The sequence below is a fragment of the Protopterus annectens genome, chromosome 14.part0, assembly GCF_019279795.1.
Source record: "Protopterus annectens isolate FY-2018-M chromosome 14.part0, PAN1.0, whole genome shotgun sequence".
In the NCBI taxonomy this organism is placed as follows: domain Eukaryota; kingdom Metazoa; phylum Chordata; order Ceratodontiformes; family Protopteridae; genus Protopterus; species Protopterus annectens.
Window position 1 is genome coordinate 1,163,472,046 of NC_056748.1, and position 20,657 is coordinate 1,163,492,702.

Below are 20,657 nucleotides of genomic sequence, written 5' to 3' on the forward strand. Positions count from 1 at the left end.
GGGTGTTTATTATGAGAACTTTAGTTATCTATCTGGAAGGCAACAAGCAGTCAAATGGCAACAGGACCTTTCTTCCTCTATTCCAGTTACCGCAGGTGTCCCAAGGTTCTCTGTACTAGGATCCTTTATCTTCAATATTTGTCTTATAAACCAGCTTCACACTGCCACAGACCAAGTAAATATAGTAAAGGGTGTAGTAAATTTGAGTACAACCCCCACAATCTCCGGACTACAAGAAAGCACTCAAAGTTCTTTCTCTTCAATTGAAACCTGGCTGAAAAATTCAAACTTACTCCTTAATCCCAATAAAGCAAAACTGATGTTCTTCACCCCAAAATATTAACTCCATCAAACAAATCTTTCCTGGTTATATATGCAAATACTAAAATTGAGGTAGTCCACATATTAAATTGCAAGGCAGTGTAATAGATGATAATCTTAAATTTGATCAACATATTCTTAAATTTAAAAAACCCACCAAAAACTTGTCTCCTTTTATATGGCAAAAAATGTTCAATAGTTCATAGGAGGTTACTAGGCTAGCAGCCATAGAACCTTTACAAGCCCAGCCATGTTTATCCCCAGTAACCCCATTTGTTCCTGTTTCTCTAGTTCACAAAACAAATTTATGAAGGTCTGTGATCAACACTGGCTACCCCTGTCTGTGAGGAACATGGGTGCCAACCCAGGGGTGAATTTGGGATATCCCATCCAATTATCTAGGTTGCATTTGAATAGGGTCAGTGAGGAGCTCTGTCTTACGTGAACAGACAGTCTATTCCAGAGAAGCGGCAGTCTCGCATATCTGTCTCTACAGCATGATCTATTAATGTCACAGGCTAGGGGTTGACATCCCTAGAAAGAGTGACCCTTGGGCCGTCCGACTTACAGATGTGCAGCATTTCCATTAGGGCAGGGTTGGAGATTGCCCTCTAGGTCAGGCACAAGTCACCTCTCAGCAGCCTATAAAATACAGCGTAAACTGACAGGGCTTTCAGCCTGTCCAAGCAGGTCATGGTTTGGAGGCTCTGTATTTTCTTAGTGAGAAACCTCTGAGTCTCTCCAGCTGCTGCAAGTATCTGGAACTATATGAAAAAGGGTGCATTGTACTATATTAGTGGTCTGATGAGGGTCAAGAACAGTGGAGTTTATAACATCTCTTGACCTGGATGCTATTCCCCTTGCTTATGAGGTGTACTATGCAGAAGAGACCCAACAAGAAAAATCCTAGCCTCGTCCTATTTATGCCTCACCTATCCTTACAAACCTAAGCTCTACACTAAAATCTAAATTAGCCTCCTGTTACAAAGTAGTTAAATTTTCTACCCACACTGTACATCGAACTCACCATTGCCAAGCCTTAAATCAGCTAAACTGGCTAGAACTTAACTACACAACATACTCTCAGCTAGGTACTACATACAAACTGATGTATTATCCTGAACAATGCCCTGCATTAAAAAAAAACATATTATTGCCCTATACCCCGACTAGGGACCTCCGTTCTGGTGATAAATTTCTACTAAGCACTATTAAAGCAAATAATTCATTGGGGGACTCACTATACTCCCGTTACATCTCCAAACTCTGGAACACCATCAATACATAAGTAAAAATGACCAACAAACTCACAAGCTATAAAATCCAGTTCAAACAATACCTTACCCAATCCTGGTCATGCTCATGTTTATCAGCAGTTTGAGACCTCAAATAAAAGCACAAAGTTCTTATTGCTTATCACTAACTTTTTGCCCTCCTCCTCATTACACCCCCAACAACTTTCCCTCCTGCATTTGAATAAGTAGTCTTTTCACCCCCCCCCTCTTAAAACAACACTTCTCATATTCCCATTTTTCTAACTGTCCCATCCACTGATCTACCCTACTCATGCATACCCTTTATACTGAAGTTATAAACCTTCTAGATACACCAATTTGGAACAGGCAGCCTACACAAAACTAATCCTATACCATGCTCTCTTAGTCGCATGTTACTACCGCTATGCTCTTGTACACTAATTTCTCCCCTCCTACATAGTTTTGTAACTTACTTCATTGTATCTCTTGAACTCTTTACAAACCAATACAATACTAAAATTTCCCTTCCTACATAATTGTACAACCAACTTCACTACATCTTTTGAACTCCTTGGAGATTTGTTTTTCAACTGAATTGTACAGGTTATAGGTCACATTAAAGGTGGGAAAAGTTTTCAAACGATTTATTGTGGTCTAATTTTTTATATCACAAAAAATGGCATTTTAACAGAGGTGTGTACACTTTTTATATCCACTGTGTGCCTACAATAACTAACCTTTCATGATTTTCACAAGCATCCAAATACATAAAGAAAACTTGTAAGGAAGATTTATCATCTTTTGTTTACTGTAAAGTCTGACTGGACACAAGTCCCATTTTCAGCAGAGGCCCAGGGTGAAAAGCTGTACCCAAATCTATTTATTTCTTCATTTCTGTTGACTGGGAAAGTCCAACTGGGTGAAGCCCATTTTCAGCAGAGGCCCTTGGAGAAAAACTGTGTTACACTGCAGTCAAGTGAATTTCACAGTTCTCAGAAAAACAAGAGTTACTTTTCTCATGAAAAAGAAAACATAACTGCAAAACAGGTATATACAATAAAGTATTTACTTCAACATTTGTAAGTCTATACAGTTCTTGTAGCTTCACATCTTACAGGAAGTTAATTGACTGATACTGTAGAAGGGACAACATTGTTGTAAAGAAGTTTAGTGTTCTTACTCAGCTTTCTAGCAGACGCCTGAAGGTTTTGGGACAAAAGTAACTGGTATTTGGAACTGTTCATTATTCCCTCCACCTGACTAAAGCTGTAGTTCCAGTTGAAGAAGAGCAACCCCAAAGCATGCCACTGGCACTACCATGCTTCACATAGGGATGGTGTTCTTTTGGTGATGTGAAGTTTTGTTTTTGCGCCACACGTACTTTTTGGAATTGTGGCCAAAAAGTTGAACTATGGTCTCATCGGACCATAACACGTTTTCCCACATGCTTTTGATACTTGACACAATGTACTGTTTTGCAAAATTTAGCTGGGCCTGGATGTTTTTCTGTGTAAGAAAAGGCTTCTGTCTTGCAACCCTACCCCATAGTCCAGACATATGGAGAATACGGGAGATTGTCACATGTAGTACACAACCAGTATGCCAGAAATTCCTGCAGGTCCTTCACTGTTGTTGTAGGTCTCTTGGCAGCCTCCCTGACCAGTTTTTGTCTCATCTTTCATCAATTTTGGAAGGATGTACAGTTTTTTGCAATGTCATTGCTGTCCCATATTTTCAACACTTTTTGAGGACTGTCTTCACTGTGTTCCATGCAATATCCAATGCTGTGGAAATATTTTGTACCCGTCTCCTGACTGATACCTTTCAACAATGAGATCCCTTTGCTGCTTTGTAAGCTCTTTGCGAATCATGGCTTTTGCTGTATCAGGCAGCTGAGTAAATGTCAGGAAAATCCTACTAGGACAGCTGAATTTTATTTGGTGTTAGTCAGAATCTCTTTAATTGATGGCAGGTGTGTACCCAAGAAGACTGAAAGCTGGAATTAAATCAAAACGTGCTTCGACAAAGCATTAGTTTAAGGGTGTGTACACTTATGTAACCAGCTTATTGTATGTTTTTTTTCCCTAACATATTTGTTTGTTTTTCAATTGAATTGTACAGGTTTATAGGTCACTTTAAAGGTGGGAAAATTTTGAAATCATTTATTAGTCTAATTTTTTATATTACAAAAAACTGTCATTTTAACAGGGGTGTGTACACCTTTTATAGCCACTGTATACTATACATACATTTTTACCTTACTGACAGAACTTTGACTCTCTTTAATGTTATAGCCTTCCTTTCTCAATTTGGTTATTTTTCAGTGATTCTCTCATGTTTGGGAGCATATGTACCATCGCCTAGCATATACAGTAAACTCACGTAAAACAATATAAACGCACACTTTGTCTCAGAGTTCATCAGCTCATCCCAACCAAGCAGTCTGTTCATTACTGCAAATCAGAATGAAATAACGAAGGAAATCTAACTGTTTAAGTATACAAATGACAGGGACCTTGAGCTGCAGATGTCACAAAAGCACAGTTCCGACAAAGAAAGACAGTGAGAAGACTAATTAGAACCCATTAAGGACATTCCTCTTAAAAAATCAATGGATACTATAAGAATGTATCTATTTCATTTGATACGGGGACATTAGGCCAATACATGAAGGGAAAAAAAAGGTGAAGGGACCATAGACAGAATTCTCATGCTAGCACTTATTCTCTAACACAAAGAATGCTACCAACATCCATTACCCTTACAATTCCAACAAAACTCTTATATTTTGTCCTCCAAGCAAAATACTTCTGAACCTAATCTCCCAATCATGCCCTATCTATACCAGCACTCATACATCCAAATATTCAAGAACAGCTATCCAAAGTAATATCCATTTATTCACAAATTGAGTACTAAACATACAATCAAGCAAAAATGTCTCTACCTGTGCCATCATAACTCCATAAGCAAAAAACAATGCTGTGATATCCACCCAAACCCAGGGCCAACTCAACACGTTTAGACATAAAAGAGCATATCCCCATCAGCTAATTTATCAGTATCATCTCACCCACAAACCCACTATGGACCTTCATATTACACCATACGGACATACAAAGTATAACAAACTCCCTAAAGTGCATAGAGGGATAGCACTACAAAATCCAGACTTCTTAGCAGACAATGAAATCTGGCTCCACCAGGAAACAAAATACAAGGAGGAATTGCCCTGCAAGGCTATAACATTATCAATCAGATCAATCCAACAAAAAAGATGGCAGTGTCATGGTTTTCTCAAAAGCACAAATGATATTGCCCTTTCTACATGTCCTGCCAACTTTTTCTAACTGGGAAATCCTACTAGCCATGCTAAAACTAAATGCTCATGAGACATCTGCAATCATCGGTATATACATACCTCCCAGGTAACAATGCTAGAATACTGAGAGACATTATCCACTTGGCCTCCTCAAAATTCTATCATTAAAACATATTGGGTGATGTTAATACAGACTGTCAAATTATACAATCTGAAGATCTATGCAATAATATACAGCTGTACAAGTTCACCCAACTTATAACCACATCAACTAGATATAACAAAGCAATAGCCAGACAAATCAGCTCTCATCTGGGTCCTAACATCCTCTCCAAATAAAATATCCCGTTGAACTCTGCCAGTTAGCCTAAGTTATTATTTACCAATATACATCATAAGTTACAAAGCAACAGCCCCAAATCACATCATTACATTCTGGTAAGAAAACATACTACTTTTCACACAGATACTTATATTAATAAACTACAACTTAATAGAGTTACTAAAGACTTTCTCCATAGATCATTGTCACTTCGAGTTCAATAAAATATTATTTGTTTTAAACACACTAGCCCACTGTCCTAAGCAACAAGACAACTCATGACTCTGAGACAAATCGTGGAAGATCTGGACAAAAAGCTAAAATAGCTCTTACTTTACTACATATAAACAGCTATGAAACCTAACAAAACAATACATCACAAAATATAAGAAAACCTATTGCTCAATCAACACATATTCATTTATAATCTAAACATATTCTGGACCTCAATTTAACTGTTAAATCTAAGACAAGCTACATAACTAACACCAAACGCACAAAATGATACCACAGTTAATCATATCAATACCCACATTTCTGCAGACACTACAAACATTAACCATACTATTCCTACTTAATCAAATAACCTCCTTTAATTTTTCTCCTTCCAACCAGTTTCCAAAGATACCATCAAAAAATACCTCAAAAAGTTAAAGCCTAGTTAGTACAACTGCCCCTAACAATCTACCTGGTGAATATCTTAAAATAGAGGCTGAGACTATTGCATATACAGTTTCAGTTTTGATAAATGTAGCCATATTTGAAAATAAAGTCCCCTAGCCATAGCAAAAATCATTCGTTATTCCATAGCACAAGGGTGGAATCGATGCAGATCTTTCAAATTGCCATTTTATCAGAAATGTTAGAAAAATTGATTCATACAGAACTTCAACTATCTTAAGATACAACCATCTTCTGTCTTCAACTAAATATGGCTTCCGTTCTCATCACAGCATTTTGTTAATGCTGTCATCACCCATAAAATGCCAGAAGCCTACTTTCTACCATTTTCCTAGACTTATCAAAAACTTTTGATACAGTCTCTCACCAGAAACTTTTACATAAGCTTTCATTCTTGTGGCTCACCAACTCTTCACTGCAGTAACCCATAGCTACCTCTCACAAACAGTGAAATGGAAAAATGAGTATTTGTTTTCCACAAGGATCTATATTATTATTATTCAACACACTGACTAAAGCTCTAATCTGCTCTGCCAAATCTCTCTCTCCAAATTCCAAGACATTTTACAACAATTCTACTTATCAACTTAAAATGGTTAAATAAATCACAACTACTTCTAAAACCCCCCAAAACACAAAATTACTGATGCTTACCCCCAGAACACATCTCTTAAGAAAACACTGCTATTCACTGTCGCCTCTGCCAATACCACCAACATGACAGAACAGGTAAGCCGCACAAAATTACATATCATAGATCACTACTTGAAATTCGACAATCATGTACCAAAAGTGGTTAAAAAAATCTCATTAAAAACTAGGTACATTATACAGACTAAAAAACTACCTCACTGATACAGCCTGAACAGGTACAACCTCTACCTTATTATTGCCATTTATCATCTATGCTGCCCTAATGTTTGTTAACCTTCAAGTTTCACAACTGTCCAAACGTGAGCAGTCTTATAATAAAATAGACAAATCTGCTAAAGCAACAGAACACACCAGTGCCTATCCCTCACAGAATTAAATTGGTTAGAACTACCATATCACCAAGCGCTCTCTCAGCTAAATACAATACACAGACTTATCTGTAAGACAGAAAATTGCCCAGACCTTACAACTTAATACAGCACTACTCCCGCAAAAGAATTTTACACTCTGAAGGGAAAAACTCATTAATCATTATAACCAAATCATCTAATATTGCAGGAGACTCTCTATATTCAAGTAATGAAGCTAAACTGAAATCCATTCACAATGCAACCTCATATAAAACAAAACTAAAATGTCATCTATAAAATAAAAGCATCTGCTCCATAGATCTCCAGGACAAATGTCACTGTTATCTTCAGCTTTCTCTATCAACAAACCATTTCTCATCAGCCATAGGTTCTTAAGTGTATGCTGGGTTAATGACCACAAGAGCCTTTATAAGCTGAGCCAAGCATGCCAATTGTATCCTGCAAGTTTATGCACCTTATTGGTTGTCTGAAGGGTTATATGTAAGCTAAGGCAAGATTTACAGGCTGCTTCCGTCCATTAGATGTATGGGTGCTAAACCCAGGGTGTATTTCCAATTTCCCATCCACTGATCCAGTTTTCTCTTAGAGTTAGGGAAGAGCTCTGTTTAACATGGATGAGAAGCCTGTTCCAGAGAATGGGAATTCTTGGAGACACATACCTGCCCTTAAAACGTGTCCTACTGATGTTGCAAGCAAAGTTTAAATCACTAGATCTGGTAATTCTGATGCTATTCATTTTGCAGATATGCAAAAGGTCCATCAGGGTGGGATCCAATGTTGTTGTTGTGTCTTTCGGCTTTTCCCAGTTAGGGGTTGCCACAGTGGAACTCCGGTCCGCTAATGATTGGCAGTAGATTTTTACGTGCCGAGTTGCCAGCCCTGATGCACAACCTTCAACGAAGGTACGCCCATTCACACGTCTCCACGGAGAAGCCGGTCTAGCTGAGAATCGAACCAGACAGCGTCTTACTGTGAGACGACAATGCTACAGCAGCACTACCACCGCAGTGATGCCTTTTATTCCAGGCATAGACTGCCTCTCGACAGTCTAGAGAAAACATAGTTCAGAGACAGGGTTTTGCATAGGTAATGCTGTTTACATCCTGTATTCTTTTTGTGAGTAACTTGTGTGGATGTTACAGTTGTTGCATGTGTCTGGTCAAGCACATAAAAAGGGGGGCATTGTACTCAATGTTGGGCCTAATAAGGGGCAAATACATGGGAACACTGACTTTCTTGAGCCTAGATGCCATGCCCTAGCTTATAAGTTGAGTAACGCAGAATAATTTCCTTACTACCTTAGACACATGTTGGCCGAAAGCCCAGTTAGTATCTATATACATTCCCAAATCCCAGAGTACTGGTTCTACTCTTAGTGGAGTGCTACTGATGAGGTAATTTCCTAGAGTGGCTGACCTCCCAAAAGATACTATTATGCATTTCTTGACATCGAACTTTAAGCTGTGGCTTTGACACCAGTCCTTCCTGTAGGATGTTAGTGTCTTGGGGAGATTTTAAGACTGCTTCTAGTTTGCAATTATCTGCAAACTTGGTCAGCCAGAGACCCTTGCCACTGGCCTTTACTTTGGAGAAGTAGATGATAAAAAGGAACAGACTCAGTACAGATTCATGAAGGACTCTGCTAGTGACTGGCCTCTTTGTGGAGGTGGTTTCTCATATGTTAACTTCCTGGGTACTATTTATGAGCCAGCTGGCTATTTAGTGTGCAACATAGGATTTATGCTTACATCTATGAGTCTGTTTACAATACCCGACTGGGACATTTTATCAAATACTTCAGCCAGGTCAAGGTAGGCAGTATGCACCATTTTCCCCTCATCTATTACCTTGGTGACCTTCAAAGAAGTCCACCAAGTTGGGTAGGCATAATCTGCCCTTGATGAAACCAGACTGAGTTGGATCCAGTGTTTGAAGGTTTTCTATGTCCTTATTAATAATTTCCATGATAACTGTTTCTATGGCTTTGCATATAACACAAGTCAGACTAATGACATTTTTGTTAGGTGTCTCTGGGTTAGTTGTCTGCCCTTGTACAGTGGGATGACCACTGCAGCTCTCCATTTGCATGGTACAAAGCTTGTCTTCAGGCTACAGTTAAACAGTGACTCCAGTGGTCCTGACAGATCAATTATCAGGCTATTTAGAAGGGATCCTAGCATATTATTGGAGCCCATCAATGTTCTTAGCCTTACAGAGTGCATCTAGGACCTACTCCCTAGTGATAAGTTGGGAGGTGTTATTTTCTGGAGGGCAGCTGGGGGGAGAAGGCAGTAAAACTGGAGCTGAACTTGTTGCCCAATAGATTTGCTATATCTTCTGGCTCCATTTACAATCAGTCCTCCACACTGCTATGTACTGCCTTTCAGGTTTTGGACATAGCTAAAGAAAGCCTGGTTAGTTGTACTTTGCCTGGGAGGCTATCTTTACCTCAAAATTGGCTTTAGTACACCTAATCCACTCAGTTTGTGGGTTTCCCCTGTGTGCTCCGGTTTCCTCCCACATCCCAAAGGCATGCATGTAGGTAGATTGGACACTGTAAATTAGCCCTAGGTGTGAGTGTGTATGCATGTGTGCCTTCAGGGGAAGGTTGGGCACCAGGCTGGCAACTCGAAACCGTAAAACTCCACTGCCAATCATGAGCGGACAGATGATCCGCTGTGGCGACCCCTAAAAGCCGAAAGTTGTTGTTTATTTAGACTGATGAGAGTTTTTTTTATCATGCAGGGCACAGCACTTCCTAATTTTGGCTACGACTATTTTTGTTGTGTGTATATTTATATATTTATATATATATATATATATATATATATATATATATATATATATATATATTTTTTTTTAATTGGCTCTGAGTTCAGCTGTTTCTAACCATTTACTGACATAACTGTAAAAGGTTTCTTGGATCACAGAGGGTGCTCTACTGCTTGTAAGAATGTGACATGGGACTTTGCCTATGGAAATCTGGGCAAGGAGAAGCTCAACAGGGTCATCTTGTTTAAAAATAAGTTATGTACTGACCATAACGTTCCATATGAGTTGTTGCTCATTTGTCTTCAACCTGTGGGTACTCTGATCCGGCATGGATCTGACTCAGCCTCATTTTCAGCATCTGATCTGAACTCCAAGCTCCTCCCCCACACATAATACGCCCCTATCTCCCTCCTTCCTTCAGATCGAGTTTGCTGCTATCCAAGCATCCCAACCTAAACCAAGACCTCCTCCTATAACCATAGGTCTCCAGAAACACAAAGAAGCAAACAAAGACATGCCAACATAGTGACTATATCTCTTCTATACACACACACACAGGCCAAGTAAGGCAGGGGGAAGGAGGGAGGGAGGGATGGTTGAAGACAAATGAAGAGCAACAACTCAGATGGAACGTTATGGTGAGTACATTAACTTCTTTATCTGAAGTTGTTGTCTTCATTTGCTCTTCAACCTGTGGGACAGAGTCCCCAGCTACTAAACACCTGGGCAGTCCTCTGGAAAGATATCCTGCAGCATGGTGGAGAAGAAGCCCAAGTAGCCACACAGCAAGTATCATCCAATGAAACTCTGGACCAGAAGGCAGTTGAAGTAGCCATAGATCTAGTGGAATGCGCCTTAACATGATCTGGTGGAAGTAAACCTCTGGCTGAACACACCAGGGTAATGCATGGGGAAATCCAACAAGCAATGTTAACCTTCCACACTGATTTCCCTAAAAACAACTTGGAATAGGAGATAAAGAGCTGATCAGGCTTCTGGAGAGATTTAGTCCTATGTAGGTAAAAGTGTAACAGTCTATGGACATCCAATAAGTGTAGTTTGCACTCTCCCTTATTTTGAAAATTTGGGAAGAAGACAGGGAGATTAATTACCTGATTAATGTTTGATTCCAAAGCCACTTCAGGAAGAAATGAGGGATAAGTGCACAAAGACACCCCCCAATAAAAGACATTTAGAGCCCGGACCACGATGCAAATGCTAGTGCGACAAATGAGATCTGGGGGAGGAGGAGCTTTGAGCTCCAATCTGATGCTGGAAATATAGCAGAGTCTATCTGTGCCGGATCAGAGTACCCACAGGTTGAAGAGCAAATGAAGTCAATAACTTCAGATCTACTTTTAATGTGAGATTGTTGTAATACAGACAGACACATTCACCACTGTGCTCTGCCTGTGAAGTATCTGGCCTGAATGTATGGAAGGCACTGTAGCCCTGCACTGCCAGGGTGCTATCAGCAACTTTAAACTATGTCTCAGTAACTCCACTGATGTCCACATGGTCCAGGGTGAGGTGAGCCTGGAAGGAGTGGAGTTTCTTATTTAGGCTCCTGCATTGAGCAGAAACACCATAATATTCCCTTAGGTTGGTTTTGCTGTGCTGGAAGGTTTATCAGTTTGGCATTAAGTAAAAAAGGCACTAAGGAGGAGGAGAATCCTATGCCCCACAATCAGTCTTCAACCACAACTAAATAGGTTAGTAAATCTCCAAGCCATATACCTAGTTCTGAGACACTGCTCACCTCCACATTTACAATTTCAATATAAATCATAAATCTTAGGATAGCCATGCATGTGTGTGTGTGTACAAATATATATATATATATATATATATATATATATATACGTACATATAAACACACACATACATACGTAAGGGCACAATAGACCCAAAGCTAAGAAAAAAGTGCAGATAATGAGCTTAACCAGGTGAGGGACATGAATGAATTTGACAAACCAGCTCTGCCGGACTTAAGAGTCCAAAATAAAATGGAAATAGCGATAAGGCCCTATGCCAGATTGGCTATACTTCTCTTTTTTTTGATTGAGCTGACAGAAGCACGTTTGTTAGAATTCTGAACGGCAATTGCACGTCACTTCTGTCCTTATACACTGTCAGTGCAGGAAAAATATGGATACTGTTTATCTGATGTGGTTATTTCATGCAACATGTGTCTACTTGTTTCATCTGTCCGCTGTTGCTACCATGTGGACCCTTTTCCGAAGTTCTGCGATGGAGAGGAGATGAGATGGGATTGCTTCCTTTTGTTTGGTCTTTCTGATTTGATTTGACCAATTTTACGCTCTCTCCAATCGCCTACAATAAGGTTATGAACACCTCTCGCAAACACTTCTGGACTGACAATAGATTTATTAATGAAATTATTGATGTCGGTTAAAAAAGAAAATTGCACAATCAGTGTCCGTGCTTATTAATAAAATAAAATTAAATATCAAACGTTTTGCTTAAACCGTTAAAACCCTTTTACCAGTTTGACGTTTGGGTACTAGTTTGAGTTGCAAATATATTTCAAAATGGAGCTTAGTGTTTATCACTTTATGCAGTATATTTATGAAGCTCTTTTTCTAATATCTTTATGCCGTAACATTTGCTTGTGTGGGACAGTGACCTTTCCGTTGTTTTGTAAGTTGTTTTATTTTTCAGATTTTGTCTAGTTATTAACTTTTGAGTTTGTCAAGCTATTAACCTTCATGGTGCTGTCTGATGCTAAGCTGGCCTGTCTCCTGAAAACAGATTTTCCCATCACTCACTCTCTCTTTTGATGTACCTGTATGGTATTACATGTTCGCTTGTTCTTTCAAAGCAAGACACATTTGCATTCTAATTGCTGCTTATGTTTAAAGGTATGCACACTACTCAGTTCAAAATTATAGATGTGTGTGTGTTCTATTTACTGTCAAACAGCAAGCACTACAGACCAAATCTGATCATTTTGATTGACTAATCCTGCAGCGATCATAGATTCAATGATTCAAAGGACATGCAGGCAAACAGACCAACTTGCCAGTAACCAGTGGCTCGAACACCCTTTACCAGGATAAGCCTTGTAAATATTACTTGTGCTCTACTTCCAGCATGGAGCAACCATATATTTTGGACAATATTTGGCTTGTCAGTCATGCATAGAATTTATATGAGATTACGGGCTCAGTAATGTTTAAGTGTAATACTGCTTTTACTGAATTACTCTGGTCTTTTCCTAACAGATGGCAATGGCTCGAGTATTATATTACAACTGTACCAGGAATGTAATGCATGGCTACTCAACAGGTAATGTGCAGCAATTATCTACCTGCATATAAGGGGCTTGGTTTGGGTGAATGTTTTATTTTGGCGCTTGTGCATACATCAGCATTTCATTGAAGAGGTCGCTTGGGTGAATGCTTCATTTTGTGTTCACTAATATGGGAGAGACCATTGCACCCTTCCCTATGTGATGTCCTCCCTTGGTAAGATCGGACCATAAATCAGTCTCTCTGAATGTAGTTTTAAGACCAGATACCCCATGAAACTTATTATTATTCATCTGATGATGTAGGGGGCTTTATGCCTATCTCAGTAAGTTTAATCATGATCCCTGAGTGGGAGATTGTATCAAAAGCTTTTGCCAGATGTATATAAGTAGTATGTACCGTTTTACCCTCAATCCATGGGCCTGGTGACTTTTTCGAAGAAGTCCACCAGTTTGTTCAACGGCACAATGGTGGCACGGCACCATGACCTGTTCTCTGAGCTGGTCTATTATTTACTAGACTATTTTAATTAGTAAAAATATGGTATAAACAATATAAGTTACCTTTGCCTCAGGTTTCAGAGATGGTTATGAAATATTTTTTTTTGTTTGCATTTTTTTTTTTATGTATTCAGCTTTCAAGCGTATACTTGAATTAATAGGAAACAAGTGAAGTGAGATGGGAATGAATATCTAAACTTGTGATGAAAAGATGTTAACAATATCCAAATACTGTCTTCAAGAACATTGGTGATAAATATATCCAAAGGTTCTGAACATATAGTTTGGTTCTCCTGAATAATATAAACTGAAACAAACAGTCTTCTCTACTGAGTAATGCAGGGGAATGTTACTAAAGGGTAGTTTGGGGAAATATTTAATTCAGGTGTTTCTGCACACATCAACAACTTTACTGAAGGGGTCGCTTGGGTGAATGCATCGTTTTGGTGACTGCACATACTAGGAAATGCTACTGAAGGGTCATTTGGGTAAATGTTTCATTTTGGTGATTATGCATACCTCAACATTTTACTGAAGGGGCCAGTTGGGTGAATGTTTCATTTTGGTGCATGTGTATATCTGGACATACTAATGAAGATGTTGCTTGGTGAAATAATTAACTGCACATCAGGGAAGTGCTTCTGCATAAATGGTCAGACTGCCACAACATGTTTGGGTGGGATGAAAGGCTGCGAGAGATATATTGCTGATTTTTGGCATAGCTCACCCAGATATTTTGGACAATATTACTGCCTTTTTCACCGCTGTCTTGGCTGGGATGGTTGGGCAAGATAAAATAATTTACTACTTTTGGAGTAATTCTTACATGGATCAGCCAGGTAATTTACATATTTCTGACTGTCATTTCTGTTTATGATTGTACTCAGTGTTTGGCTCAGTGACATAAATGTTATTCAATGCACAAAAGTACCAGCATGTAGCAACCATACATTTTGGGCAATATTCCTGGCTCTGTCAGATATTACTTAGCCCTTCCACACATGACTGTTATACTGTTTGACTGACTGACACAGGTGGTGGTCTTAATGATTATACGGAGTCTGTGTTACTTAATAGCTGCACAATGTAATATAATGAATGCCTACTCAACAGGTTATGTGCAGCAATTATCACCTGTGTCTCAGCATGCATACCTTTGCAGTAATGAAAGGAAGGTCATTATCACATTAGCAATATGTGCAGTTTAAATACAGCAGTGAGTCTATCACTTTTCTGGGAAAAGTCTCAGCTGCTGGCACTGTTATTCACATAAGTAAAAGTCGTTATCACTTCGATGAATGTACAAGTCAGGTTGTGGTTTTTCTCTGCATGGACTTATTGCAAGCAACTCATTGCATTCTTCATCAACTACCTACCCTCCTACATACGCATACATTTATATTTGTGCATATATGGATATATATGTATGCACATAATGTACTTGCACATATATACATTATTCACAGGCATATATATATATATATATATATATATATATATATATATATATATATATATATATATATATATATCCAAACTGCAAGGTGCACGTAAACCAGACCCGGTGCACGGAAAAAACAATGTTATAAATTCCAAAATAACATCCATGTTATCCTGTTTTTCTGAGTGCTGGATGTTATTTTGGAATTTATATATATATATATATATATATATATATATATATATATATATGTATATATATATATATATATATATATATATATATATATATATAGTCTTTTTCACTGCTGTGTCTTATTCTAACTTGATAAATAGTTTCTTTACGACAGACTAAATTACCACCAGGAAGCTTCCCTAACCTCTGCCCATTCTTGAACTTTGAAATCACCCTACTGGTCATGGAAAGAAAACCGGTGCCTTATACAGTAAAGGACCTGTTCTACCCACTCCCTGAACTATCTCTACAAACTAAAGGACTATTGAAAGTTCCCTAACCTCTGCTCATTGCTGAGCTTTGAAATCACCCTACTGGTCGTGGAAAGAAAACCGGCGTCTTGTACAGTAAAGGACCTGTTCTACCCACTCCCTGAACTTTCTCTACAAACTAAAGGACTACTGAAAGTGTGTGTTAACAGCTGTTTTGCCATTTCCATACACCTGCTAGGTGGTTAGGAACTACCTGGTGTTACAGCAGCAAACCCCATCCCCATCACACACTCTGTATTATACTCTGGCCCTCTTTTTGCCTTTCTCCCAGAGTTTTAAGCTCCTCTTTCAGCTCATCTCCACCGGGATCTACCGTTGCCCTGAGTCATTTTAATGCAACTGGCCACTAGATGGCAGCCTTTACCTACTCTTAATTTCTAGCCCTGGTGTAGCACCTTCTATCCTTTCTAGTGTAGTTTCCCTATATCTACTTACTTCTTTTACTCCCTTAAGAGTGTTTTCTGTTTCTTGTAAACGTCCTTGTGTTTTTTCTCTATTCCCTCTGTGCTTACTCTACCCCAAACTTACTGCCTGTTTTACTGATTGTTCCTAACCTGACTCTTAACTTTGGCTCTGCTATAATAAAATTTCTAAATTTGCCACCAAAGCCAAATTCTCCTCCCATCACTGTACTGCCCATCATTTGTTAAACTGGCTTGAACTCCCCAACCATGTAGATTATCTCCAAATTACTACAGCCCATAAACTACTTTTTCAACCTACTAAGTGCCCAGCCCTATCCAATATCCTCCAACCATACCCCCCTCCAAGATCTCTAAGATCATCCCACAAAAACCTAATCACTGTCCGTAAACCCTATCGTCCTGCTGGGCAGTATCTGCTATCCTTTTCTTTAGCTAAAAAATGGAATTCCTTGCCATCCTCCCTAAGGACTTGTGAAAGCTTTGACACCTTTAAAACTCTTCTACACTCCTACCTTTTTTCCAAATGGAAATGCAACTTCACACTCACCACATAGCCTTATGCCTCTCTCTCCCCACAAACTTTTTTCTACCTCTGAGCCTAAACCTAACCTGACATAACAGTAAAAGTAATCACCTGTACAACCCTCTTCAACCTCTACCACCTCTGCGCTCTTGCACTTCTCTTTCCCCCTCGTTCCCAGTTGCCTTTCTCCTCCATACACTTAACATACCTTCTAACCTGGGAACATGCGCCTGTTTCTCAGCCGTGAACTTCTAACCTTCTAACTTCTTTTGCAACAACTTATTCTGGCTCTTTAGCTTAAAATTAAATTCTTCACACTCAACTTCTCAATAAATTCCCTGTTCCTACTCTAAATCATACCGTCATAAATACTTGACACCATGAAACCATATAACTTATGTTGTTCTCTGACCCAGTCATCTTTGATTTGTGTTTCTCTTTACTTTGACTGTAACTGAACACATTACGTAACGCAATTTTATTTAATTGTACTCTTACTCATTTAATTTGGATTTTTATGTGAACAACTGTGTATAACTGTATATATATTTTTACCTCACAATTTTGATTTTTATGTGAATAACTGCGTATAATCACTATGTAATGCGGATTTTTATGTGAATAACCATGTATAATCACTATGTAATGCAGAGCTTTTCTCCCCAGGCCTCCACTGAAAATGGGCTCCCTGAGCCCTGTGGACCTCCCCGGTCATTAAACTGAAATACATACATAAATAAATAAATATATATATGGGTTCACTTTATAATTTCGAAATACTGAAATCCTGAATTTCAGTGTCTCGAACCTTTAAAGGCAAACGTTGAAAATCGCGAAAATGCATAATTGTGAAGCCGAATATCTTGAATTCGCTGTTATGGCTTTATGGTGCGTTGCGTGTGATGTTGTGACTGGGTGGTGTTTCGTGTTGTGTATGGATTTAGGTGTAATTTAAGGTAAGTGAGTATTTTGTTAGGCTTTCGTGTGGGAGTTTGAGTTTGTGTGAATGTTTGTTAGTTGTACGTGTGGGTTACGATAGGCAGGTGAAAGTATGAGTGTGTAAGTGTTGGATGCGTTAGTGTTTGTATATGTCTGATGTTTGTGTGCGCGCGAGGGGCTGTATAATGTGTCTGTGTGGGTTTCCTTTCTGTGTGTGTTTGTGCGATCTCGGAGTTGATATATATATATATATATATAAAGTAGGGGGTGCAATGGGGCTTGGCCCCCTGCTTATATGTAGTGTAGGTTTATTTGTGTGTGTGTGTTTTGTTTGTTGCGATTTGAGTTGGATGATGTATGTGTTGTGTGGTGTATGGTGTGTTTCTGTTCGTGATTTTGTAGTTTCGGGATTCTGGCCGTTGAACTTTATGGTTTTGAGATACTGAAATTCGGGATTTCAGTATTTCGAAATTATAAAGTGAATCATATATATATATATATATATATATATATATATATATATATATATATCCACACACACTTCACTTTATGATCAGTCTGACAGTGTTCTCTCTTGGGAGATAGGGTGATGAATCTGCATATTTTGTCTGTTGTTCATTTAGAGGTGATTTTTTTGGTTCATTTTTATCTTTTCTTACAGGTGCATGGGAGACCCCCTGCAAAAAGAAAGTCTAGGTACGTCTTTCTCCAATGCAGTGTGGCCTTTCACTCTCCCTCCACTCTGGTACAGTACATGTACGTAGGTCAGGGCAGCAATTAGTAAGTTACTTCCATCCTTGATCCCTTAGGTCCATTGGTGAATGGGCACATGCAAAGAAAAAAGGCAGAGGTAAGGCAGACTGCTGAAGGAGGTCGTGAGACACTGGTGGTATCAGCAGTCTGATTGGGCAGCAAGCACAGGTATGGGACACTTCAGATAACCACCAGCTGAAGCCCCATGCCTGTTCTCTGCATATTAGTGGAGCGATGATCCTTACTCTGCTTTTTCTCTTTAAATGTGCCCTTTCGGTGCCCTCTTGTCAGTCATTGTGTGTAATTTTGCATTTTCACAGGTGGTAGGTATGTACCTCTGCAGCATCACCACCACTTATGAAAAGAATAATGCCCTTGTGGATAAGAGTGAAGATTTGGATGGTCTAACCAGGTAATGCATTATGATATACATATATATGTACTCTTCCAATAGATCTGTCAAACATCAGTAGTAATCTGTTTGCATTTTCTTTCCTGAGCAGGTTTGTCCACCTTCTGACACTGACATGGCTTCACAAGCAGAATGACAAGTGATAGTGTGGGTATGTGGCCATTACTGCATTCACTGGGCTGCCAGCCATGCCTCCAGAACTGAAAACCAGTATAACTTGAGCTTCCCCACATACAGTGTAAAGGTATACTGGAATGCAAGAAAAGGTATGCATTGGAGTGGAGTACTGCAGTTGTTGGAAGAGAAGTGTTCTATCTACCCTGAGCCCGACATCCTTGTGCTGCACATTGGAGGGAATGATGTCATTCGTCAACCACTCTGAAGGCTACAGTTTCAAATCAGAGCACTTTTTGAACACCTGCAGTCGTGGTGGCCACGTTGTCATTTTGTGTGGTCTGACATAATTCCTTGACAGATATGGAAAACAGCAAACAGTTAACAGGGAGTGCACAAGGTCAGATGTTTACAGAATGGGTTCATGCATGGCCTGATGCACAGGGTCGGTGGATCTACAATCTGTCATGACATCATCACCGCAGAAGATGTTAACCTGTTCAGGAGGAGGACATTGTGTTATTCTTGACTGCCCTCCACAGTGGCATGAGGTGAGCTATCCAGGATTGGTGATATGCAGCTTGTGAGAAGAATGGAAAACACCCATGACCAAGTAGGGACCAGTATGGTAAGTAAAACTCTATTATGAAATGTGTTGTGTAAAATATATTTTTATGAGTTTGGCAAATAACTGTGGTAAGGAGCTGGTGAAGATGCTAAGAAAGAACTGTTTCAGGAGAGTGCTACCACGTACAATCTAATATGTCAGTGACCATCCTGCAATACTTCTATTTTTATTCTGCTTTTATTAGGCATGTGCAGAGTTTAGATTTTGAATGCTGTACACATGTACAGATATCAGTTTTGTTAGGGCTCAGGTTATGGAAATTATGATTTTTTTCATATTTTGGTAAATAACTTTGCAATGGACCATCTGAACGTGCTAAGTAATACCTCATTTTGAAGATAGTATTGATACGTCCAACATGGTAAAATAACTGTCCCGGTATGCTGTACACATGTACAGATATAAAAGTTTGTTTTGGACTTAGGTTATGGAAATTATGATTTTTTTTCCATATTTTGGTAAATAACTTCGCAAGACAGCATCTGAATGCGCTAAGTAATACCTCATTTTGAAGAAAGTATTGATGGTTCCAACATGGTAAAAGACCTTTCCTTGTATGTTGTACACATGTACAGATATCAAAGTTGGTTTCAGACTTAGGTTATGGAAATTATGGTTGTTTTCATATTTTGGTAAATAACTTTGCAAGGGAGAATTTGAATGTACTAAGTAATAGGTTCATAAGGTGGTATTAGGCTATTGGCCCTAGGGCCTATACAAGCCTAACCAAACAATTCCCCAGATATTTCTTCACACAATATTTACTTCCCTGGACCCCTGTCTAGAAGGGTGACTGACGTGATCCCCGGGGTGAATTTCCTCTCATATCCAATCGTCAAGGTTCCTTTTGAAGAGGGGCAAGGAGGGGCTCTCCTTGACAAGTATGGGCAGTCTATTCTAGAGTATGGGGAGTCTTTTGGTCAGGAACCTATCCCTCCAACATGTTTTGTTTATTGTGATGACAAGGTTTAGATCCCTGGAGCGTGTGTGGCTCTGATGGATTGGGATTTCTTTAAGTGGAGCATGTCCAGCAGCTCAGGGTTTGACATGGCCTTATATGTTAAGCAGAGATTGCCTCGGAGTAGACAATATGCCACAGAGTACAACTGGAGTTTTTATAGATGGTCAGCATAGGGCATCTGCTTTAGGCCTGTGATTCTTTTAGTGAGGTATTTCTGCGGCCTTTCCAACTGCTGCAGATGTCTTGTGAGGTACATACCAGACGGGGCATTGTACTCTATAATGGGTCTAATGAGGGAAGAGTACAGTGGGACAATGACCTCCTTTTTCTGGATGAAAAGCCCTTAGTGATGAGGTGTGCCACATAGGATTTCCTGACTGTTGTGGCGATGTGGTTATCAAAGGTGAGACCAGTGTCCACCTGTGTCCTTAAGTCTCTCATCACACTTTGTGCTTAGTGTACTGCCACCTATGTGGTAATTTCA

General features: G+C 39.2%; 1 protein-coding gene across 1 annotated transcript in view; it reads right to left on the reverse strand.

The window, feature by feature from the left end:
• The window catches only part of RTEL1 (regulator of telomere elongation helicase 1), a gene marked incomplete in the record, with an annotated part of 4,697,248 nt that overhangs the window by 2,372,007 nt on the left and 2,304,584 nt on the right, over nt 1-20,657 (reverse strand).